Below are 26,544 nucleotides of genomic sequence, written 5' to 3'. Positions count from 1 at the left end.
CTAATCTTACTCACACAGCTACCTCATTGCGCCTCTTTTTTTCTTTGCGTCATGTGCTGTTTGGGGAGGGTTTTTTGGAAGGGCCATCCTGCGTGACACTGCAGTGCCACTCCTAGATGGGCCCGGTGTTTGTGTCGGCCACTAGGGTCGCTAATCTTACTCACACAGCTACCTCATTGCGCCTCTTTTTTTCTTTGCGTCATGTGCTGTTTGGGGAGGGTTTTTTGGAAGGGACATCCTGCGTGACACTGCAGTGCCACTCCTAGATGGGCCCGGTGTTTGTGTCGGCCACTAGGGTCGCTTATCTTACTCACACAGCGACCTCGGTGCAAATTTTAGGACTAAAAATAATATTGTGAGGTGTGAGGTATTCAGAATAGACTGAAAATGAGTGTAAATTATGGTTTTTGAGGTTAATAATACTTTGGGATCAAAATGACCCCCAAATTCTATGATTTAAGCTGTTTTTTAGTGTTTTTTGAAAAAAACACCCGAATCCAAAACACACCCGAATCCGACAAAAAAAATTCGGTGAGGTTTTGCCAAAACGCGTTCGAACCCAAAACACGGCCGCGGAACCGAACCCAAAACCAAAACACAAAACCCGAAAAATTTCAGGCGCTCATCTCTAGTTATATCTGCCTCCCCTGCAGTGCACATGGTTGTGCCCAATTGCTAACAAACCTGCTGCTGCGATCAACTCAGAATTACCCCCATTGTCGTATGTTAGATGTCTAAGACTTGAATAAGGCTGCAATGTCTGATAATAAACCAACACAAAATAATCAGATGATAACCTACTGTATACAGGTCTGTGGTCATCTTATTATAGTATTATAATCCTGACTTTCTATCGATGTTTGCAGCACATTTTTTCCAAAAATAATGTATTACTTGCATCGGTAAGGGGACAGGTGGGTGTAAATAAACACAGCATTGAAAATAATGTATAATTACTGTGCCAAAGTCTGACAGCAGGAGCCTATTGGGAGACAGGGCATTTATATATAATATTCCATAAGGTTAGTGGCTTTTTTGGTAAATATTTCAGCTAGCGTGTCTATGAAACCATTCATACTTTATATACAAACAAGAGATCAAAGAGAACAACTGGGATCAATTAAGATTAAAATCAATGTTTACTTGGTTACACCAAAGAGGAGAAACAAACTTTTATTTTTTAAATGCCAAACAATTTCCCTTTTTTTCAGCTGATAACATTAAGCAATTATAACTTTGCATTATGATCAAGGGAGCCCCCAGGAGGTACACAAATTTGTTTGAGGCTACAATTGTATCTTTCTGCTTTGTATGTCTCCATGGAAAACCCATAGCGCTGCAGGTACCTAAACAATAGTTACCCTTTACAGAGTGTATCCTATGAAACGGAATATTATGAGCACACAACATCTTATTATTCTTTTGTTAGTGCGATAGAACAAAACACTTCCAACCAAAGAACTATATTATAGATAACTCATGTTTGTACTCTTTACACCAAGAAATATATATTAATGCATTAAATAAACATAAAAAAATAAGCAAGCCACACTTTCATATTCTATTAAAAAAATAAGATAATGATGGAATTCTGCATACACTGTTTCACTGTTTAACACAATGCACTATAGGAAGATGGCAAAACTTTCATCCTAAATAGCTCCTCAGTGATATATATTTTTAATTCAGTGTAATGTCATTTGAACACATAAATAAACTAAATAATTGTTTGGGGACCAGGGCTAAGATGTCTAATGCACTAATCACTTGAAATAACCAACTCTTCGATGACCAAAAACAGGACAAAAATGTCTAAACACAATATATCACCATGTACTTAAAAAAATAGAATATTAAATAAATAAAATAAAATATTTATTGGTAACAAAATGTATATTATTATTATTATTATTAATATTATTATTATTATTATTATTATTAATAATAATAATTATAATAATAATTATAATAATAATAATAATAATAATAATAATTATTATTATTATTATTATTATTATTATTATTGTTATTATTATTATATTTTTGTATTTTACTTTAATTTTTAATCTATTGATTTCAGATAGTGGAAAATATTGATAATAAAACAATATTGGTGTGTTCCTGTCAGGCCCAGTGGAAGCAGACATTTTATAAAGACACCAAAAGATATCCCGCACCAGTTTTATAGGTAGATACTTAGATGGTTTATCCCGTCTCAGAATTAATTAAGCATTTAGTAATATAAGATGTACAATGGCGATTTGTTTGCTCTGAGGTGCTGACCCACTGCTCACAAAGAGAATCATCAACACAAAGAAAAGAAGAGCTCAATCGTGGGTGCACTGGGACAACAATAAAAAGTTCAATCTTTATTGGTATACATTAAAAATTTTTGGCATAATGTAAAATAAGGGGAAATTTACAAAAAAATAATAATAAAGGGTGAAATTATAATAAAAGGTATATTAAAATAGAATTAAATGGTCAAAGCTACTATAATACACTGTGGTAGAACCTTTTTTCAATAAAGACTGTCACGCCCCTCTACCAATAAAGGCTTAATAGCCCCGCTCAGGAGTGATTGTAAAGGTATATAGTTGTTTTGTTTATTGGTTGCAAGTATTTTTCTATTACCGTATATACTTGAGTATAAGTCGACCTGAATATAAGCCGAGGCACCTAATTTTACCACAAAAACCAGGGAAAACTTATTGACTCGAGTATAAGCCTAGGGTGGGAAATGCAGCTCTAGCCGTACACAGCCCTCATACTGCCAGATATGCCCCCACAGTGCCAGATATGCCCTCATAGTGCCAGATATGCCCCCACAGTGCCAGATATGCCCTCATACTGCCAGATATGCCCCCACAGTGCCAGATATGCCCTCACACTGCCAGATATTCCCCCACAGTGCCAGATATGCCCTCATACTGCCAGATATCCCCCCACAGTGCCAGATATGCCCTCATAGTGCCAGATATGCCCCCACAGTGCCAGATATTCCCCCACGGTGCCAGATATGCCCTCATAGTGCCAGATATGCCCTCATACTGCCAGATATGCCCCCACAGTGCCAGATATGCCCTCATAGTGCCAGATATGCCCCCACAGTGCCAGATACTCCCCCACAGTGCCAGATATGCCCTCATAGTGCCAGATATGCCCCCACAGTGCCATATATGCCCTCATACTGCCAGATATGCCCCCTCAGTGAAACATATGCCCCCCCAAGTGCCAAATATGCTCCCCCAGTGCCAGGTACAACTTACCCTCCCACGCTCCCCCACTGTTTTGTGAAGGAGGGACATGGAGGGCACAGCGCGTGCCTCTCCTGTGTCCCTCCTGCGTCTCCGGCGGCCGCGGCGGGTCTGTTAACTGAAGTGCCGGTTCGTGAGCCAATCAGAGCTCATGAACGGGTACTTCATTTAGACCCGCCGCTGCCGCCAGAGACGCAGGAGGGACACAGGAGAGGCGCGTGCTGTGTCCCCTACGTGTTCCTCCTTCACAAAACAGCGGGGGAGCGCGGGAGGGTAAGTTTTCCCATGCAGCAGTTATGGAGCATCACTCGAGTATAAGCCGAGGGGGGGCTTTTTCAGCACAAAAAATGTGCTGAAAAACTCGGCTTATACTCGAGTATATATGGTAATTCTCTAGTACTTGCAACCAATAAATAAAACAACTATATACATTTGCAATCACTCCTGAGCGGGGCTATTAAGCCTTTATTGGTAGAGGGGCGTGACAGCCTTTATTAAAAAATTCTCTCTACCACAGTGTATTATAGTAGCTTTGACCATTTAATTCTATTTTAATATACCTTTTATTAGAATTTCACCCTTTATTATTTTTTTGTTTTGTAAATTTCACCTTATTTCACATTATGCAAAAAAGTTTAATGTGTACCAATAAAGACTGAACTTTGTTGTCCCAGTGCACCCACGATTGAGCTCTTATTTTCTTTGTGTCGATGAAGCAGCCATTTTGTTTACTAATTCCTTTCCCTGGATTATGCACTTAAACCAATAACATTAAAGCACATTATAAAGCATGTAGAGAAGGAAGCCATTTTGTTGGCCGAATCAATACTAGTGGGATTGCAGGAATTAGAGACACTTCAGTATTCATGATTTACTGATTCATACCAGTAGGCGCATTTCCATGAATAATGGGTCCATCCACAAAATGGCTGCCTTAATTTTGCTCAGGGGACAGGTGTTTCAACATTAACATTTTCTAATTATCTGAACAAACACTGTTGTTGGTTTTTTTTTAGTACCGTGTTATTGTTATTTACACATAAGTAAGGCACCACCATTATCTACCCAAGTAAAACTGACCAGTGACCAACCTAGTTATTTATAATCAGAATATGGTGTTTCTCACAATAATCTGAAATGCTGAAACTATGCTTATCATGGAGAAAGAAGAAGCCTTCGGCTATACTCCTTGAATAAATACAGGAGATTTGAATTGCAAATTGTAGAATAGGACAACACGAGTCAATGGGTGCATTTCCTGAGTGAAAAGTCATTTAACTAATCTGCATAAGCTTTACTGTGACTAGCAATAAATTTAAAACATGATATTTTGTGCCACATACTTATTGAGGGTATGGAACTCTGATGCTGAGACAATATACTGTACTTAACATTATGCTTACATTATATTTATATGATAAAATAAATAATACAATATACTTTAGTATTACTTTTAACTGAACATTTAGATCAGGGGTGGGGAACCTCAGGCCCGCGGGCCGTATAAGTCCCGCCGAGCCACTTGATCCGGCCCGGCCAGGCTCACCTAACCAAGGGAGATGCCAGGGCGCCTGCTGAGATTTTGTTACTAATGGGCGCCCGTCTTCTTCTCCTCAGCAGCAGCCAGAGGCAGGAGCTCACTCCTGAGCTCCGGCTTCTGGCTCTGGATGTGTACATGTTCGGCTGTGCAGTGCTATGGAAGAGATGTCAAGACGTCTCTCCTTTAGTTCTGAGGAGCGGGCGGCCAGGCGGAGGGCAATGGTCCGGAAGCTGGAGCAGGGCTGGTGAGTATTGTGGTTTTTTTTTTCCTTTTAATGCGTGTATGTAAGTGGCGCTACTAGGGGGCATATCTAATGGGACATATTTAATGGGGCATAACAACTGACTGGGGGCATATCTAATGGGGCATAACAAGTGACTGGGGTATATCTACTGGGGCATAACAACTGACTGGGAGTATATCTACTGGGGGCATAACTACTGACTTTGGGCATAACTACTGGTGGCATAACTACTGGGGGCGGGCTAATTTTTAAGTTGATCATTTTTGCATGGCCCCAGAAGGATTTTATAAATATCCAAATGCAGTGGCGGAACTAGCAAGCGGTGGGCCCAGGTGCGACAAAATGCTTTGGGCCCCCCCCCCCCCCATCCCATCCAAGTCCACCCCCTCACCCCTTGAGAGGATCTGGTGAGAGGGACCTGCTTAGGGCCAGAGAAATGGATACCTAGCAACAGTGCCGTAACTAGACATTTTAGCACTGTGTGCAAGAAATGGCATCGGAGCCCCACCCCTGCATGCAAAACAGGGGCAGTGCGCGCCGTAGGCGCGCGCAAAAATACATAGTGGCGTGGCTTCGCAGGGAAGGGGTGTGGCCACAAAATAATACCAATTCCTAAAACGGTGCACAGTAGTCTCCATTCTTCAAATTACGCCGCACAGTAGCACCACTACACCAGGTAGAGACCCTTTTACACCTTACAGCGAACAGATTCCTCTTTTTACACATTACGGCAGACAGCGTCCCCTTTTTACACATTACGGCAGACAGCGTCCCCCTTTTTATACATTACGGCAGACAGCGTCCCCTTTTTACACATAACGGCAGACAGCGTGCCCTTGTTACACATAGCGGCAGACAGCGTGCACTTTTTACACATTACGGCAGACAGCGTACACTTTTTACACATAATGGCAGACAGCGTGCCTTTGTTAAACATAGCGCCAGACAGCGTACACTTTTTACACATAACGGCAGACAGCGTCCCCCTTTTTACACATTACGGCAGACAGCGTCCCCTTTTTACACATTACGGCAGACAGCGTACACTTTTTACACATAACGGCAGACAGCGTACACTTTTTACACATAGCGGCAGACAGCGTGCCCTTGTTACACATTACGGCAGACAGCGTGCCCTTGTTGCACATTACGGCAGACAGCGTGCCCTTGTTACACATTACGGCAGGCAGATTCCCCCTTTTTACACGTTGCGGCAGGCAGTCCCCCGTTTTTACACATTGCGGCAGGCAGATTCCCCATTTTTACACATTACGGCAGGCAGATTCTCCCTTTTTACACATAGCGGCAGGCAGATTCCCCATTTTTACACATTGCGGCAGGCAGATTCCCCATTTTTACACATTGCGGCAGGCAGTCCCCCCTTTTTACACATTGCGGCAGGCAGTCCCCCATTTTTACACATAGCGGCAGGCAGTCCACTCTTTTTACACATTGCGGTAGGCAGTCCCCCATTTTTACACATAGCAGCAGGCAGTCCCAACAAATAAAGAGACAGAAAGAAAGAAAGAAAGAAAGAAAGAAAGAAAGAAAGAAAGAAAGAAAGAAAGAAAGAAAGAAAGAAAGAAAGAAAGAGACAGAAAGAAAGAGAAAGAAAGAAACTAGAATCATACTTACCCTCGCCGCTGGCTCAGGCTCCTCGTGCAGCTTGACGATTCCCGGGCAGTAGACGAGGTGGAGGAGGGAGCCGCAGCAGCGCTGTGTTATTGGTGGAGGCGCTGCTGCTGCTGCCCCCCTGCTTCACTATAGGCTGTTCTCGGAAGACAGCCTATAGTGAAGCAGAGGGGCAGCAGCAGTAGCGCCTCCACCAGTAACAAAGCGCTGCTGCGGCTCCCTCCTTCACCTCCGTCCTCCTCCTTCCCCCGTCCGTGCCGCTGCTCTTCTCCTCTATGGGCGGCTGTGCGCTGCGGGCAGCGGTTGCCCGCAGCGCACAGCGGTTGCCCGCAGCGCACAGCGGCATGTAATGAGTCAGTTTGACTCATTACATGCTTGGGCCCCTGGACAGAGGCGGGCCCCACTGCAACGCACTGCTTGCCCTGCCGGTAGTTCCGCCTCTGTCCAAATGGCCCTTGGTAGAAAAAAGGTTCCCCACCCCTGATTTAGATTAATACAGGCTGGCAGAGAAAGAATAATTAAATGTATTGGTCCAGATGTAATAAAGTCCAAGATGGCTGTAGGTGCGGATTTCCCTCCAAACTCAGACTTTGTTTTAAAGAGGCAACCACGTACAAAGCAAAACCATGCCTTGTAAATGATTGCCGCTTTAAAACAAAAAGTCAGAGTTCAGCTGGGAACCTGCACCTCCGGCCAATTCGGACTTCATTACATCCTGGCCATTGTTTGCATACGATATATTGTGAGAAATTATTATGTAATTTCCATCAATAAGGGAATCAATAATCAGGTGTTAAAAGCTTTAAAACTGTACTACAACCTAAATGGGTTTGTTACATTTGGGGCATATTAATAAAAAAAAACATTTTTAAATAAATAAATGTGAAAACAGGTTTTCACACACTTTTCATATTATTTTAGTATCACTTACATGTACAGTAAGAAAGGGCTTTTGGATGAGAATTTGCAAAATTCTTCTCCATGCTCAAAAATGTGCATATTTTTGTATGCAGATTGCATTTGCCATACCTGTAATGGGAAATGTGATCTGTTCAGATTTACTAAAGAGAAATTGTAAAAAAAAAAAAAAAAAAAAATAGCGGAGGGAGCACAACGAAAATAATGCCATCTTCAGATGGCGTTATAGAGGCTTGCCTCCATTTACAGATTTCAAGCTATTGCTGTGCCGGGCAGAGAGGGAGAGATACAGTATTATCAGTTTCCTCCCCCATTCTACCACACTGCTGGGCCCCGAACAGTATCCGGGCTCTAGGTCAACCATGTAAAGGTCGACAGTCATTAGGTCAACTGCTATTGGTCGACATACAGTAGGTTGACATGGTCAAAATGGTCGTTATGAACAGTAGGTCGACATGTAAAAGGGTAACAGTACTTATGGTCAACAGGTGCAAATGGTTTGCACACATATGGTGGACATTTTCACATGTCGACCTTTTGACCCTGTCAACTTAATGCATGCCGACCATTAGTGGCTGACCTAATGACTGTAGACCTTTGTCATGCAGATCTGATGATCCATACCCGCCAAGACCACAGGCACAGCAGAGCAGATGTGATAACAGTGAGTGATGAGTGAGCTGTACAGAGATCCATCCAGCAACTCACCAATCCTCACACTACCAGTGACGTGCGGTGGGGTGAGGCAGGTGAGGCAGAGCCTTTCCTGTCATACTAATGTTTGCATCAGAGTTTTGACTGTATAAAGTATATGAAAAATATAAAGAATATGTTTGAAATATCTTCTTTGCATTATTCAAATACTTTTAATAGTCAAAACTATGGAGTAAAAAGTCTATGGCAGGTGAGGCAGTGCCTCTCTCCTGCCTATCTTTTCCGCACATCTCTGATCAAAACTCAGCAAATTTCCAATGTTATATACTGCTGCTGCTTTGTATAATGCCCAGATATATGCTTTGGCAGGGGCGTATCTACCCCTTGACCAGGATGGCACTCGCCAGGGGCGCTGGTCAATGGGGGGCGCTGTCCGAAGGTGCCTCCCGCGGCCAAGGGGTAGATTTATAGAGGTGCCTGGCTGCCTCACAAAGCCGCAGAAGTCCGGAGGTAGTGCACCCGTCATTTCAGCGGCATGTGCAGAGAGTACAACAGAGAGCCCATCAGCTGATCTACTGTTGTCCACGGTGCCGCTGTAGCTGATGAGGAGGAGCTAGCAAGCTGGACAGAGGAGGCAGCAGGTCAGCTTCTGCCATGGTGAGTACCTGTAGGGCCGGAGGCAGGGCAGCGCCAGGGGCCCCTAAACGGCAGCAGCATGATTTCCTAGCCTGGCCAGCATGGCCACAGCAGAGCAGAGCTGCAAATCACGGGTGTTTAAGGGGTGGGGCCTGATGCCGTAAGTGCCCGCCCCATCAGAGACCTGTGTGTAGTCAGGTAGTGTCTCTCCCCCTCTATCTTTCTCGTTTCATGACACTCTCCCTCTCCTTGACACTTTCTCTGTCTCTCCCTGACACTCTCACTATCTCTCTCTCTCTCTCTCCCTGACACTGTCTCCCCCTTCTTTCTCCCTGACACATACACTCTATCTATCTCTCACTGACTCTCTTTCTCTCCCTCCCTGACACTGTCTCTCTCTCCCCCTCACTCTCTCCCTGACAATGCCTTTCTCTCGCTCTCCCTGTCACTGGGGCTTATTCAAACTTGGACACAGCCACTGCGTTCACACGCACAACTGCGTCCAGAAAATCTGTGCATGCAACTCTTCACTAGGCGATCGCATCCCGGAAGGATGCGATCACATAGTGATTGACAGGCGACGGGCTCTGGGGGGGAGGAGAGTAGGAAACGCAGACGTGTCATAGACATTTTTGGGGACGGCCATGCTGCGTAGGTAGGGGTCAACCTTTATTTGATGTGATTGCAAATTAATTTGCGATCACATCTCAGGGTGGCGCCATACATGTTGGGTGGCCTTGTCCTGTGCCGGGCTGCCCCCAGCATGTCATTTCCTTGGTCGCAAATTTTGCTATGATAGCAAAATCTATGACCAACTCTGAATAACCCCAACTGTCTCCCTCTCTCTCCCTGACACTGTCTCTTCTTCTGTCTACCTCTCCCTGACTGTCTCTGTATCTGACACTCTCCTTGACACTTTCTTTCTCTCTCCCTGACACTCTCCCTCTCTCTCCCTGACATCTCTATCTGACACTGTCTACTGTATCTCTCTCCATATCTGCCACTGTCTCTCTCCCCCTCTCTTTCTTCCTGACACTATCTCTCTCTCTTCTTCTCTATCTCCCTGACTTTCTCTCCCTCACTTTCACAAGTCTCTATCCCCCCCTCTCTCTCTCTCTCTCTCTCTCTCTCTGACACTGTCGCCCTCTCCCTCTCCCTGACAATGTTTATCTCCCTGATGCTGTCTTTTTCTCCCTCTCTCTACCTGACACCCTGTCTCCGTGACACTTTCTCTCTCTCTCACTCTCCCTCACTGACACTTTCTGTCTCTCTTCCTCCCACTCGCTCTCCCAATCTCTCTGACACCAACTTTCTTGCTCTCTTCCTGATGCCCACTCTCTCCTCCTCTCCTCTTTTTCTCTTTCTCCCTGACGCCCTCTCTCCTGATCATTGCTATCTCTCTCTCTCTCTCTTTCTCCCTCTAACACCCTCTCTCTTTCTCTCATTCACTCTTTTTCCATTAAACCCTCACTCACTCTCTCTCTATCTCTCTCTCCCTCCCTCGCCCTCCCTGACTCATCTGCCTGGCTCCCTCTCTGTTTTACTCCTTTATCTCTATTTCACACTCTCACCCTGACACCCTTTTCTCTCACTCCTCTCTTTCTCCCTGATATCCTCTCATTATCTTCTCTCTCTCTCTCTCTCTCTCTCTCTCTCTCTCTCTCTCTCCCTGACACCTTTTTATCCCCCTCACTCCCCTCACTCTCTCCTGCTCCTCTAAGGGGCATAGTAGTGACAAGGGCGATGGTGGTTGGGCCTCTAGCCTTAAAATGGCCCTGGCCAGGGGTCAAGTGATGCTGCAGCCAGAGATCAGGCAGGAGCTGCAGGGGAGCATCAGAGCAGAGTGAAGCAGCTGCATAGAGGGCTCCGGAATCCTGATGGAGCCAGCAGAAAGCAAGAAAGAGTAGAGTAGAGATACAGTGGCCAGGAAGGCTCTGAAGTCTTTTTAGCTCACTTTTCTATAGATTTTTTTTTTATACTGAACTGACTAGCCACCATTTACAAAGATGGTCTAGATGCCATTGACCCAGGGACCTGACTGTCAGGGCTTGTGAATAGCAACTGAATAGAAGGAGCCAGGCACAGCGCAAGTGACATACATGGCAGTGGGTACCTGGCAAACAGAGATTGCAGCTGCGTCCAGTTCCGCTCTAGAGCATCTTGTGCTCTTTGCTGTGGCACAGGCTGCACTGCCCTATCATAGTGGAGGTGATCTGGAATCTAGAGAGAAGAGGAGCCCGAGGGGCAACAGCAGCAGAAGAAACTTGTAATTGGAAGGAAAGCCCCCGGGGAACCCACATAGGAGAAGCAGGAAAGGGTTAGTGTTTATATCATAATATATCCATCATAAAATACTTTTTTTCAATTTGTATATTAAAATAATCTCATAAGTTTTTTGTGTTTTTATGTGTGCTAGGGGGGGAAAAACAAGCAAGGTAGAATATGGGGGTGTTGTGTGTGTGTGTGTGTGTGTGTGCGTGTGTGTGTGTGTGTGGGGGTGCCAGTCTCTTACTTTGCCAGGTGCGCTTGGACCCCTAGATACACCCCCGCACTTTGGCTCGTATATTGTGTGCAAATCTGTCTCTGGTGCTAGCCAGTGCCTCCTGCGCCATTTACCTCGTCTCTGCCCACTACAGTGCCTAGGCCATGTGGCTGATCCGACACAAAGTATTTCACTTATATTTTTATATATCTTAATATGTCTCCTGTGTTCATCCAAAACTGAATTCTCCATTATACACTTCCATTGCTCTCTCAGGAACTTTCTCTCTTGCTATTCCTTACCTCTGAAACTCTAATCCTTTGCACTGCATCAGACTCTTGCCTTCAATTCCAATCAGAAACTATACTTTTTAGATCGCTACCACTATGTCCAGTGACAGATCTATTTATTGTACATTTACTTGTTATTGGCACACTGAGCTGCCAAAGATAGGCCCCGGTGGGGTCTCCCGTATAGCTCTGTTCAGTATAGATGTGTGTGTGTGTGTTTCAGTGTGTGTGTGTGTGTGTGTGTGTGTGTGTGTGTGTGTGTGTGTGTGTGTGTGAAACATATGAACTTAAAGTTATAGGGGGTGATTCAGACCTGATCATAGATGTGCTAGATTTAGCACATCTACAATCAGCTTCCCTGACATGCGGGTGGACACCCAGCACAGGGCTTGTCCGCCCCGCATGTCAGGCTTGACCCCCCCCCCCCCCCGCACAGGTACAAAAGAATCGCACAGCGGCAATGCTTTTGTACTTCAGGAGTAGCTCCCTGCCAGCGCAGCTCCTGCACGCCGGCAGGGAGCTTCTTGTCGCTGCTCGGGACGCAGCGGCTGCATGTGACATCACGCATCCGCCACGGGCCGCCCCCCTAATGGTCCAGGCACACCTGCGTTGCCAGGACTGAGCACCCTAAACGGCAGCCAAATGCCGCCCCCTCCTGCCTAGCGACCGCCTCTGCCTTTCAATCAGGCAGAGGCGATCGCAGGGCTGAGACAGCCGTCGGCTGTCTGGCATGCGCCGGAGCACTGCGGCACCGGCGCACACGCAGTTCAGACCTGATTGCTGCTTTGCGAAAATGCACAGCAGCGATCAGGTCTGAATTAGCCCCCATTGTCCCTTTAAGTTAGTTTTTGTAAATCTGCATGTACACAGTGAGACTTCAATACATTCCAAACTTTGAGAAACCAATATGACAAACTCATTTGAAAACTTGTTCAGGAGTGTGAACGAGATAATATTCAGGGGCTGAATACGTAAATGCGGCAGCAATGTAGGAAATGTGCAATTTTTACAAGTCTAGCAAGGAATTCTTATTCAAAGATAATGGTCATGTTATTTCCCAAGTGAATGGAAAATATAATCGCTAAGTATTATAATAACTTTTTTCTCAGATGTGTCATTTTCATAAGCACTGCACTGGGACCTCATTTTACAAGGTATGAATGAACAAGGGGTAGCAAGCCAATGTCTGCCAAGATGGGACTATTGCACATTTCTCCGATGGAATCTGACCTCGAGTAATCTGCATGGAATTACCCCTATTATTTGTAGTCCCCTCTGATTTTTATCCCACCTGAGCATCTCATTTATTACCATTCATCATCATTTGTGTGAATCTTCGCTGCAGTGTAGTTAAATGAGAAATACAATATGAACTTCACATTTTACTGAGAGTGATCATGACAGGACGTAATGGACTTTTCCTGAAACGTTCAGTGTTGCGAGCAGAGTTAATTTAGATTGTTTTGAAATAAAAACTGTATTCAAGAAAAGAACACACAGTGTGACCATTGGCGTATCTATCACATGCCTCCCAACTTTAGAAAACCTGGCAGCGGGACTCTGTTACGTTCCCGACATTTCGGAGCATGACCACGATGTGCAGTTCTTGCCCTCTTCCGCCATTGTGTGGATAACGCGTGCATGCATGTATCATCCATTCACCAACGCTCTACTATGAAGAGCAGTGCTTGCAGAGTTGTTCCCCAACCTCCCCCACCCCACCACTTCCCATCTGCGGGACACTGCGGCCCACATGTGGGACAGCAGGACAGTGGCCGTAAACTGGCACTGTCCCGCTGAATTCAGGACGATTGGGAGATAAGCTATAATGGGTGCAGGGTGTGCTGGTGTGCGCTGGTGTGCACACCCTGCACTCATAGAATTATAGTTACCTCTCCAGAGTTTCGTATCAGCCAGCACTGGAGAAAATAAGATTTTACTCACCGGTAAATCTATTTCTCGTAGTCCGTAGTGGATGCCGGGGACTCCGTAAGGACCATGGGGAATAGCGGCTCCGCAGGAGACTGGGCACAGCTAAGAAAGATTTAGGACTACCTGGTGTGCACTGGCTCCTCCCACTATGACCCTCCTCCAGACCTCAGTAAGGATACTGTGCCCGGAAGAGCTGACACAATAAGGAAGGATTTTGAATCCTGGGTAAGACTCATACCAGCCACACCAATCACACTGTATAACTCGTGATACTATATCCAGTTAACAGTATGAACACAACAGAGCCTCTCAAAAGATGGCTCAACAATAACCCTTGTAGTTAACAATAACTATATACAAGTATTGCAGACAGTCCGCACTTGGGACGGGCGCCCAGCATCCACTACGGACTACGAGAAATAGATTTACCGGTGAGTAAAATCTTATTTTCTCTGACGTCCTAGTGGATGCTGGGGACTCCGTAAGGACCATGGGGATTATACCAAAGCTCACAAATGGGCGGGAGAGTGCGGATGACTCTGCAGCACCGAATGAGAGAACTCAAGGTCCTCCTCAGCCAGGGTATCAAATTTGTAAAATTTTGCAAACGTGTTTGCCCCTGACCAAGTAGCAGCTCGGCAAAGTTGTAAAGCCGAGACCCCTCGGGCAGCCGCCCAAGAAGAGCCCACTTTCCTCGTGGAATGGGCTTTTACAGATTTAGGCTGCGGCAGGCCAGCCACAGAATGCGCAGGCTGAATTGTGCTACAAATCCAGCGAGCACTAGTCTGCTTTGAAGCAGGAGCACCCATCTTGTTTGGTGCATACAGGATAAATAGCGAGTCAGTCTTCCTGACTCCAGCCGTCCTGGAAACATAAATTTTCAAGGCCCTGACTACGTCCAGGTACTTGGAGTCCTCCAAGTCCCTAGTAGCCGCAGGCACCATGATAGGTTGGTTCAAGTGAAAAGCTGATACCACCTTAGGAAGAAACTGGGGACGAGTCCTCAATTCTGCCCTATCCATATGGAAAATCAAATAGGGGTTTTTACATGACAAAGCCGCCAATTCTGACACACGCCTTGCCGAAGCCAAGGCCAAAAGCATGACCACTTTCCACGTGAGATATTTTAAATCCACGGTTTTGAGTGGCTCAAACCAATGTGACTTTAGGAAACCCAACACCACGTTGAGGTCCCACGGTGCCACTGGAGGCACAAAAGGAGGCTGAATATGCAGCACTCCCTTGACAAATGTCTGAACTTCAGGCAGTGAAGCCAGTTCTTTTTGGAAGAAAATCGACAGAGCCGAAATCTGGACCTTAATGGAACCCAGCTTTAGGCCCATAGTCACCCCTGACTGTAGGAAGTGCAGAAATCGACCTAGCTGGAATTCCTCCGTTGGGGCCTTCCTGGCCTCACACCACGCAACATATTTTCGCCATATGCGGTGATAATGTTGTACGGTTACATCTTTTCTAGCTTTAATAAGCGTAGGAATGACTTCCTGCGGAATACCCTTTTCTTTTAGGATCCGGTGTTCAAACGCCATGCCGTCAAACGCAGCCGCGGTAAGTCTTGGAACAGACAGGGCCCCTGCATCAGCAGGTCCTGTCTGAGCGGCAGAGGCCATGGGTCCTCTGAGATCATTTCTTGAAGTTCCGGGTACCAAGCTCTTCTTGGCCAATCCGGAACAATGAGTATAGTTCTTACTCCTCTTCTACTTATTATCCTCAGTACGTTGGGTATGATAGGAAGAGGAAGGAACACATAAACCGACCGGTACACCCACGGTGTCACTAGAGTGTCCACAGCTATCGCCTGAGGGTCTCTTGACCTGGCGCAATATTTTTCTAGCTTTTTGTTTAAGATGGACGCCATCATGTCCACCTGTGGCTTTTCCCAATGGTTTACAATCAGTTGGAAGACTTCTGGATGAAGTCCCCACTCTCCCGGGTGGAGGTCGTGCCTGCTGAGGAAGTCTGCTTCCCAGTTGTCCACTCCCGGAATGAACACTGCTGACAGTGCTAACACGTGATTTTCCGCCCATCGGAGAATCCTTGTGGCTTCTGCCATCGCCGTCCTGCTTCTTGTGCCGCCCTGTCGATTTACATGGGCGACTGCCGTGATGTTGTCTGACTGGCTGGTTTTGAAGCAGGGGCTTTGCTTGACTTAGGGCATTGTAAATGGCCCTCAGTTCCAGAACATTTATGTGTAGGGAAGTCTCCTGACTTGACCAAAGTCCTTGGAAGTTTCTTCCCCGTGTGACTGCACCCCAGCCCCGAAGGCTGGCATCCGTGGTCACCAGGACCCAGTCCTGTATGCCGAATCTGCGGCCCTCTCTGAGATGAGCACTCTGTAGCCACCACAGCAGAGACACCCTGGTCCTTGGAGACAGGGTTATCAACCGATGCATTTGAAGATGCGATCCGGACCATTGGTCCAACAGGTCCCACTGAAAGGTTCTGGCATGGAACCTGCCGAATGGAATCGCTTCGTAGGAAGCTACCATCTTTCCCAGGACTCGCGTGCAATGATGCACCGACACCTGTTTTGGTTTTAGGAGGCCTCTCACTAGAGACGACAGCTCCTCGGCTTTCTCCTCCGGGAGAAACACTTTTTTCTGGACTGTGTCCAGAATCATCCCCAGGAACAGTAGACGTGTCGCCGGAACCAGCTGAGACTTTGGAATATTCAGAATCCAACCGTGCTGGTGTAGCACCTCCTGAGATAATGCTACGCTGACCAACAACTGCTCTCTGGACCTCGCCCTTATCAGGAGATCGTCCAAGTATGGGATAATTAAAACTCCCTTTTTCCGAAGGAGTATCATCATTTCGGCCATTACCTTGGTAAATACCCTCGGTGCCGTGGACAGGCCGAACGGCAACGTCTGGAATTGGTAATGACAATCCTGTACCACAAATCTGAGGTACTCCTGGTGAGGATGGTAAATGGGGACATGCAGGTAAGCATCCTTGATGTCCAGAGATACCATGTAATCTCCCTCTTCCAGGCTTGCAATAACCGCCCTGAGCGATTCCATCTTGAACTTGAATTTTCTTAAATATGTGTTCAAGGATTTCAAATTTAAAATGGGTCTCACCGAACCGTCCAGTTTCGGTACCACAAACATTGTGGAATAGTAACCCCGTCCTTGTTGAAGTAGGGGCACCTTGACTATCACCTGCTGGGAATACAGCTTGTGAATTGCCTCTAACACAGCCTCCCTTTCTGAAGGAGTCGTTGGTAAGGCAGATTTGAGGAAACGGCGGGGGGGGGGGGATGTCTCGAATTCCAGCCTGTACCCCTGAGATACCACTTGAAGGATCCAGGGATCTACCTGTGAGCGAGCCCACTGATTGCTGAAGTTTTTGAGACGGCCCCCCACCGTACCTGGCTCCGCCTGCTGAGCCCCAGCGTCATGCGGCGGACTTAGCAGAAGAAGCGGGGGAGGACTTTTGTTCCTGGGAAGTGGCTGTATGCTGTAGCTTTTTTCCCCTACCTCTGCCTCTGGGCAGAAAGGACGCGCCTCTACCCCGTCTGCTCTTTTGGGGGCGAAAGGACTGCACCTGATAATACGGCGATCTCTTTGGTTGTGAGGGGACATGTGGCAAAAACGCTGACTTCCCAGCTGTTGCTGTGGACACTAAGTCTGAAAGACCATCCCCGAACAACTCCTCACCCTTATAAGGCAAAACTTCCATGTGCTTTTTGGAATCTGCATCACCTGTCCACTGCCGGGTCCATAACCCTCTCCTGGCACAAATGGACAGTGCACTTATTTTTGATGCCAGCCGGCAAATATCCCTCTGTGCATCTCTTATGTAAAAGACAGCGTCTTTAATATGCTCTACGTTTAGCAATATAGTGTCCCTGTCTAGGGTGTCAATGTTTTCTGACAGGGAGTCTGACCATGCAGCTGCAGCACTGCACATCCATGCTGAGGCAATAGCTGGTCTCAGTATAATACCAGTGTGTGTATATATAGCTTTCTGGAGAGCCTCCTGCTTTCTGTCAGCAGGTTCCTTTAGGGCGGCCGTATCCTGGGACGGCAGTGCCACCTTTTTTGATAAGCGCGTAAGTGCTTTATCCACCCTAGGGGGTGTTTCCCAACGTGACCTATCCTCTGGCGGGAAAGGGTACGCCATTAGTAATTTTTTTGAAATTACGAATTTTTTATCGGGGGAAGCCCACGCTAGTTCACACACTTCATTCAATTCTTCAGAAGGGGGAAAAACTACTGGTAGTTTTTTCTCACCAAACATAATACCCTTTTTTTTTGTGGTACCTGGGCTTACCTCAGAAATGTGTAAAACATTTTTCATTGCCTCAATCATATAACGAGTGGCCCTATTGGACATTACATTAGTCTCTTCGTCGTCGACACTGGTATCAGTATCCGTGTCGACATCTGTGTCTGCCATCTGAGGTAGCGGGCGTTTTAGAGCCCCTGATGACTTTTGAGACGTCTGGGCAGGCACGGGCTGAGAAGCCGGCTGCCCCGCATTTGGCATGTCGTCAAATTTTTTATGTAAGGAGTCGACACTTTCGCGTAATTCCTTCCACAAGTCCATCCACTCCGGTCTCTGCCCCGCAGGGGGTGACAACACATTTATAGGCACCTGCTCCTCCTCCACATATGTCTCCTCATCAAACATGTCGACACAGCCGTACCGACACACCGCACACACACAGGGAATGCTCTGACAGAAGACAGGACCCCACAAAGCCCTTTGGGGGGACAGAGAGAGAGTATGCCAGCACACACCAGAGCTCTATATAGATCAGGGATTAACTAAATTATATCCCCTTATAGCTGCTATATGTATATTGCGCCTAAATTTAGTGCCCCCCCTCTCTTTTTTACCCTTTTCTGTAGTGTAGACTGCAGGGGAGAGCCAGGGAGCTCCCTTCCAGCGGAGCTGTGAGGGAGAAATGGCGCCAGTGTGCTGAGGGAGATAGCTCCGCCCCTTTTTCGGCGGACTTTTCTCCCGCTTTTTTATGGATTCTGGCAGGGGTATTTATCACATATATAGCCTCTGGGGCTATATATTGTGATATATTTGCCAGCCAAGGTGTATTTATTGCTTCTCAGGGCGCCCCCCTCCAGCGCCCTGCACCCTCAGTGACCGGAGTGTGAAGTGTGTATGAGGAGCAATGGCGCACAGCTGCAGTGCTGTGCGCTACCTTGGTGAAGACTGATGTCTTCTGCCGCCGATTTTCCGGATTCTTCTTGCTTCTGGCTCTGTAAGGGGGCCGGCGGCGCGGCTCCGGGACCGAACACCAATGGCCGGTTCCATGCGGTCGATCCCTCTGGAGCTAATGGTGTCCAGTAGCCTCAGTAGCCCAAGCTACCACCAGTTAGGTAGGTTCTTCTTCTTCTCCCCTTAGTCCCTCGGTGCAGTGAGTCTGTTGCCAGCAGATCTCACTGTAAAATAAAAAACCTAAAATATACTTTCTCTCTAGGAGCTCAGGAGAGCCCCTAGTGTGCATCCAGCTCAGCCGGGCACAGGATTCTAACTGAGGTCTGGAGGAGGGTCATAGTGGGAGGAGCCAGTGCACACCAGGTAGTCCTAAATCTTTCTTAGCTGTGCCCAGTCTCCTGCGGAGCCGCTATTCCCCATGGTCCTTACGGAGTCCCCAGCATCCACTAGGACGTCAGAGAAAGAAATCACTGGGAAAATGGCACAGTGGGCATATTCCTGGAGATTTGCACATGCTCAGTAGAGAAGTCTCCAGAAACTTAGAGCAGACGCCATGTTCCCGGAGACCTGTGCATGTACAGTAGACTCTCGCACAAAGCCGGCGTCTATTGTGCTGCCAGAGAGGAGGGGGCCTGAACGGAACCTGCACATGGGCCCAGTGTCGGACTGGGGCATGATGGGCCCACCGGGGGAATGCAGTGATAGGGGCTCATACTTATGAGTGTGGCCAGCCTACAAAGAGGGTGTGGCCAGCCTCCACAGAGGCTTGAAATACACAATAGTTTAGTGCAGTGTAATGCAACATATCTACCAAGTATAATACAAGTGCATAGTCTGGAACCTGCTCCCTAGAGGAAGCAGTGGGCCCTCAGGCAGTGGGGCCTACCGGTGGTTTCCCTGGTACCCCTGTGGGCCAGTCCGACCCTGCATGGGCCCTCTCCCCTCTTAAGCTGCCTTTGACTGTGAACTATAGATTGTAAGCGGGGTCCTCTTACCTCGCTGGTGAAAATTTACTAAGGTGGGAGATTTTTCAGAACTTGTGATGTTGCCCATAGCAACCAAGCAATCAGATTCTATCTATTACTTTCTAGAAGCAGCTAGATAAATGTTAAGAAGAAACTGATTGGATGCTATGAGCAACATAACCAGTTCTAAGTAAACTCCCACCTTAGTAAATTTACCCCTTTCTCTGTTATAATCCATTCTTCTACTATTAATGTTTTTAGAAAATATATTACTTCTATATTTTGTTGTTATTTTCCCCAAAATCCATAAAAAAAATGATTAAATCAATTTCATCTTTAGGTCCCACTTTACAATATTAAATATATGAGGACTGTGACTCGGCCATGCAAGCCGTAGTACACTGTTTGTTTATACACTCCAGAGTATATGGCGTCATGTACTGTGCTACCTGAATTAAGGGTTCTAACTGGTTTTAGTGCCTGCAGTTGGTTGCAAAATAAATAAAAAAATCAAATAAAAAAATGCAATAATAAAAGCATCATCAGCACAGACAGCAAACACCTCTATGAGTTATAACTATGGCAGACGCTATTTGTTTTGGATTTATTACAGCAATGAGTGAAATAAAGAGCGAGGAGGAAGGACGCAGAGACGGGTAATTTCATACAATTTTCACAAAAAAAATTGAAAATAAATCTGCACAAATCTATTGGATGCCTTTATATTGTGAGTCACTAGAAGGCTAAATAAGATGTAAAATGAAAAATAAGTCAGTAAGACAATGGTGTCCTGTAAGACTTATACACAGAACAGAAGGATGTAAATTATTTAGAGACAAGATCATTGATAATCACAGCACAAATGACAAGTTATACATTACTGAAACTAGAATAACCCAGGAAGAATGAGGGGGCTGTAAGATACTTGAACAGGTTGAATATCCCTTATCCAAAATTCAAAATCACACATTTTTGGTTCCCCTAATGAGATAATCTGTATAATACAATATGTTATATACAGTGTATATATATATATATATATATATATACACTGCTCAAAAAAATAAAGGGAACACTTAAACAACACAATGTAACTCCAAGTCAATCACACTTCTGTGAAATCAAACTGTCCACTTAGGAAGTAACAGTGATTGACAATCAATTTCACATGCTGTTGTGCAAATGGCATAGACAACAGGTGGAAATTATAGGCAATTAGCAAGACACCCCAATAAAGGAGTTGTTCTGCAGGTGGTGACCACAGACCACTTCTCAGCTCCTATGCTTTCTGGCTGATGTTTTGGTCACTTTTGAAAGCTGGCGGTGCTTTCACTCTAGTGGTAGCATGAGACGGAGTCTACAACTCACACAAGTGGCTCAGGTAGTGCAGCTCATCCAGGATGGCACATCAATGCGAACTGTGGCAAGAAGGTTTGCTGTGTCTGTCAGTGTAGTGTCCAGAGCATGGAGGCACTACCAGGAGACAGGCCAGTACATCAGGAGACGTGGAGGAGGCCGTAGGAGGGCAACAACCCAGCAGCAGGACCGCTACCTCCGCCTTTGTGAAAAGAGGAACAGGAGGAGCACTGCCAAAGCCATGGAAAATGACCTCCAGCAAGCCACAAATGTGCATGTGTCTACTCAAATGATCAGAAACAGACTCCATGAGGGTGGTATGAGGGCCCGACGTCCACAGGTGGGGGTTGTGCTTACAGCCCAACACCATGCAGGACGTTTGGCATTTGCCAGAGAACACCAAGATTGGCAAATTCGCCACTGGCGCCCTTTGCTCTTCACAGATGAAAGCAGGTTCTCACTGAGCACATGTGACAGACGTGACAGAGTCTGGAGACGCCAAGGAGAACGTTCTGCTGCCTGCAACATCCTCCAGCATGACCGGTTTGGCAGTGGGTCAGTAATGGTTTGGGGTGGCATTTCTCTGGGGGGCCGCACAGCCCTCCATGTGCTCGCCCGAGGTAGCCTGACTGCCATTAGGTACCGAGATGAGATCCTCAGACCCCTTGTGAGACCATATGCTGGTGCAGTTGGCCCTGGGTTCCTCCTAATGCAAGACAATGCTAGACCTCATGTGGCTGGAGTGTGTCAGGAGTTCCTGCAAGACGAAGGCATTGATGCTATGGACTGGCCCGCCCGTTCCCCAGAACTGTATCCAATTGAGCACATCTGGGACATCATGTCTCGCTCCATCCACCAACGCCACGTTGCACCACAGACTGTCCAGGAGTTGGCGGATGCTTTAGCCCAGGTCTGGGAGGAGATCCCTCAGGAGACCATCCGCCACCTCATCAGGAGCATGCCCAGGCATTGTAGGGAGGCCATACAGGCACGAGGATGCCACACACACTACTGAGCCTCATTTTGACTTGTTTTAAGGACATTACATCAAAGTTAGATCAGCCTGTAGTGTGTTTTTCCACTTTAATTTTGAGTGTGACTCCAGACCTCCATGGGTTAATAAATTTGATTTCCATTGATAATTTTTGTGTGATTTTGTTGTCAGCACATTCAACTATGTAAAGAACAAAGTATTTAATAAGAATATTTCATTCATTCAGATCTAGGATGTGTTATTTTAGTGTTCCCTTTATTTTTTTGAGCAGTGTATATATATATATATATATATATATATATATAAAGCTTAAAACACCACAGAGTGCCCACACTGTTGGCGGTCCGGTCTGTGTTTTTTGAAACTGTATAAAGGTAAACATATGTAATTATTCTGTATGCTCCTGATAAAAGTTCTAAAACTGAAACGTTGACATCAAACAAGTAGGTCTCCGAACCCGTTATTTATAAAGTTCTTATTATGTGATTTACCTATTCCCACGGAGGGCACCTGACCGCTGTCTGTACATTTGGTGAGTGCAAAGCTTGTGGAACTATACTATACTGCGTATATACATATAAAGCCCTATTCCACAGCACTCACCTGTTCCTAGATCTGGGGTGCAGCACGGTTTGTGACCATACTGTTTAAACAGAAATCACAGGGGATCTGTACTCGCTATATTAACTAATAATAATAAACAGTGGAGTTTTAGTTCATGAATTGATCAATGCATTTAAGCCTGTAGCCCCCAGCAAGGGACCCCACTATGCTGCAGGGCCTATTCTGTTGCTCAAAATAATTATCATGAAAATAGTTATCACATTAGTGTTAAACTTTAGGTATGCTATCTGGCCTAAAGCTCACAGCAACTTTGCTTAAATAGGTGAGACAGTTTACCAACACACCTGTTGTAAAGCACATAGGAGAACAGCTGACGCGAGCTATAATTAAGTTAAAACAGGGTGCATGAGAAAATGTGATCACAAAATGATTAATTAAAATTAAATCTAATAAACAAAAAGCACTATTCCACGGCACTCACCTATTCCTAGATTTGGGGTGCAGCACGGTTTGTGACCACATTGTTTAAAAACAAATCACAGGGGCTCTGTACTCACTATATTAACTAACAATAACTAATATTAACTAACAATAATAAACAGTTGACTTTTAGTTCATGTATTGGTCAATGCATTTAAACCTGCAGCCCCCAACAAGGTACCCCACTATACTGCAGGTCCTAGTGTATTGCTCAAATTATCATAAAAATACAGTAGCTATCACATTAGTGTTAAACTTTGCATATGCTATCTGGTCTAAAGCTTACAGCAACTTTGCTTATATAGGTGAGACAGTTACCATATACTGTATATATATATATATATATATATATATATTACAATCTACTTAATTACATTTAAACTGTATATTCCACACAATGAGACTGTCCTGATTTTCCAAAGAACCTAAAATATTCTGAAAATTTTGGCCAAACCAGAATCAATCTGCAAACCAATTAAGTTTGCACAAATATTTGAATTGGCTCATTTCCCCATCTCTACTGTGTACAGGAACATAAGCATTGCGCTCCCTAGTTTTATTCCCATGGATATACAAACCATCCCTTTGCCATTCGCCTTTGGAGCAGAAATTTGTCAATGGAACTCTTTCATTAAGAGATAGACATTTTCATCAACATGAAAATGTGACAACATGAATGTGACAAATATACAGTATACCACTTCATATGTTTCATTGTCATCTATATTAACAAGAAAATGGATGGTATGTACTAAAGATGTAAAAAGCATAAAAGGACACATGATGTATCACATATTTATCTTGTTATGTGTTACAATGTAATCTTTTGTTACTATAATGTAAGCTAAAATTCATTAATAATTTATGCTTGTAGTACCAATACAGGCCACTTGGGGATCCCCCAAGAGCACAGAGTTACTGTATGATGTGAGGCTCCTATCAAACTACAGTATACGTTCTTCTATAAATGGAAATGTTGTGTATGAAGTACACCTACTGTATCTATAAAACACAAAGTTCATATATCCACTAATTCTGCTATCATCTACCCAAGGCTTATGATAGCCATACCTGTGAAGTCATTTACGTTCCTGAATTTTATGGTATCAGATCATGGTCATTTAATCACACGACTCTGTTTTTGACTAAAAAGAATATTGTTTAACATATACTGCAGATAATTGTGAGTTATATGAAGACCAATGGTACATTAGCACCCAAGTTGTGGGGCTAGTGTGCATTAAATGTATTTTATTCCTTGGTAGTTAATGAGGATGTTTAATGGATAGATTGCTAGGGATTGATTAGTGAAGGGTTGATTACACTACACTAGTGGGGCAGATGTAGTAAACCTGGAGAAGTGATAAAGCAGTGATAAGTGTAAGGTGATAACGCACCAGCCAATCAGCTCATAACTGTTAATTTACATATTGGAATTGATTGGCTGGTGTGTTATCACCTTCCACTTATCACTGCTTTATCACTTCTCCAGGCTTAATACATCTGCCCCAGGTTAAATAGCCTAGCAATAACTAGGTCTATTACTCTTTGCATTTGGAGGGTTGTCATTCATCATCAATTAAATCTGATTTCCTAGGTGAAGTGTCCTCCATTTTTTCTTGTTCACTTTAATTACCCTGATGATTGTGTTATGTTATTGTTGTAATTACCTATAATACTTGTATTACTGTACGTTCTAGCCCTAATTTCAGAATCTCTTGCAGGGAGGCGTATCATGGTGAGGAAACACTACTCTTCAACGGCCACAGGCGGCACAGTTGTCAAAGCCCTGAGTGGGGTCTTGGGCACCTTCCTTGAGGTACTGCAGAGCCCAGCAGTACTGTGCCAGTTAAGGAGAAGTGATTACCACACAACTCAGTTTTTGTTGGAGCATACCTCTGACCCATTTTGTTTGGGCTGTAGCGGATTATCTACAATGCTTTCTTGGCCGCCCATCTTTTTTATGTATTCAACAAATAATAACTGTAACGTTATATCACCAATTGTGTACCCATGTTTTATTTTAGTCAGGTTAAGTTGGTTGGGGATCCTATATGAAGGTTTGGAGAAGCCCAGACAAAGCCATTAACTGCTGGGTGGCTTACTGACATCAGACCATTTTCTATAGGGGGTGTGTTGATCACTTTGATTAATTTTATCTATCTATCTATCTATCTATCTATCTATATATATATATATATATATATATATATATATAAGTCGTGGGAAAGGAGGAAGCGGCACTCAGCTTTTCAAATAATCAAAGAAGTGTATTAAAACACATCAAACTCCAACGTTTCGGGGCTTGCACGCCCCTTTGTCAAGGTGTAAAATGATGTGTTTTAATACACTTCTTTCCTTTCCTTTCCCACGACTTATCCAGTATTCGGTTGAGGGCACCAGCGCCGATGTCTGTCTAATGGGAGTGCCGATCCATGCTACATCCCTATATATATATATATATATATAGGAATACCGAATAGGGGTTCAAGCAACCAGCGGTGTTGTATTTCTTGTTTTACCAATTCTATCAACACACTAGAATATGTATATGATTAGATAAAAATATTTTATTTATTCAGCACTATAAAAACAGCAAGAGTAGTTAAAAAATTTAAATATCGACATAAAAACCAATGTAAAATATAAGGGAATGCAGTTTAAAGTGCAAATTGCAAGGTGCATTTATTGCTCCAATTAAGTCAGGTAAAGCTTCGGAATCAGAAACTGGTTTAGCAGGAGATTACTGGGGAAGGGCCCAACGCGTTTCGGCCTTCAGACTTCTTCATCGGGTAGTATATATATATATACACACACACACATATATTGAAGTTTAACAACTATCAAAGAATAAAGGGGAGATTTAAAAAAAAAAACTTTGTGAGAGATAAAGTGAAGAGAGATAAAGTAGTAACCTATCATCTCCTGTCATGCTAAAGACTGTGGGGTCTATTCATGAAGCAGTGAAAAGTGTGGAGAAGTGAGCCAGGGGAGAAGTTGCCCATGGCAACCAATCGGCTGCTCTGTATAATTTTATAGTATGCAAATAATAAATGTTACATCAATGCTGATTGGCAATTTCTCCACTGGCTCACTTCTCCACACTTTTCACTGTTTCACGAATAGACCCCTGTGTTTAAGAAATGACAGTTAAGACCTGTTCGGTTGGCACTTTGGGGTCTATTCATGAAGCAGTGAAAAGAGTGGAGAAACAGACCAGTGGAGAAGTTGCCTAGGGCAACCTATCAGCATCTTCCTTACATTTTATAGAATGTACTTGACAATGGCTTCTTTCAAATCTGATTGGTTCCTTCTCCACTGCTCTTTTTCTCCACTATTTTCACTGCTTCAGGAATAGACCCATTTATCTCTCTCCTATGCCCTATAGTTGCATCTAT

General features: G+C 44.9%; 1 long non-coding RNA gene across 1 annotated transcript; it reads left to right on the top strand.

Moving 5' to 3' along the window:
- Positions 1–2,091: 2,091 nt before the first annotated feature.
- On the top strand, positions 2,092–25,058 carry LOC134928784 (uncharacterized). The gene is made up of 3 exons (XR_010178008.1): positions 2,092–2,188; positions 20,366–20,408; positions 24,871–25,058. It is a non-coding gene; the product is annotated as an uncharacterized LOC134928784 (long non-coding RNA).
- Positions 25,059–26,544: the final 1,486 nt, after the last annotated feature.

The sequence above is a fragment of the Pseudophryne corroboree genome, chromosome 5 (genome assembly GCF_028390025.1).
Source record: "Pseudophryne corroboree isolate aPseCor3 chromosome 5, aPseCor3.hap2, whole genome shotgun sequence".
In the NCBI taxonomy this organism is placed as follows: Eukaryota; Metazoa; Chordata; class Amphibia; order Anura; family Myobatrachidae; genus Pseudophryne; species Pseudophryne corroboree.
This window is presented reverse-complemented; position numbering and strand designations above follow the sequence as displayed.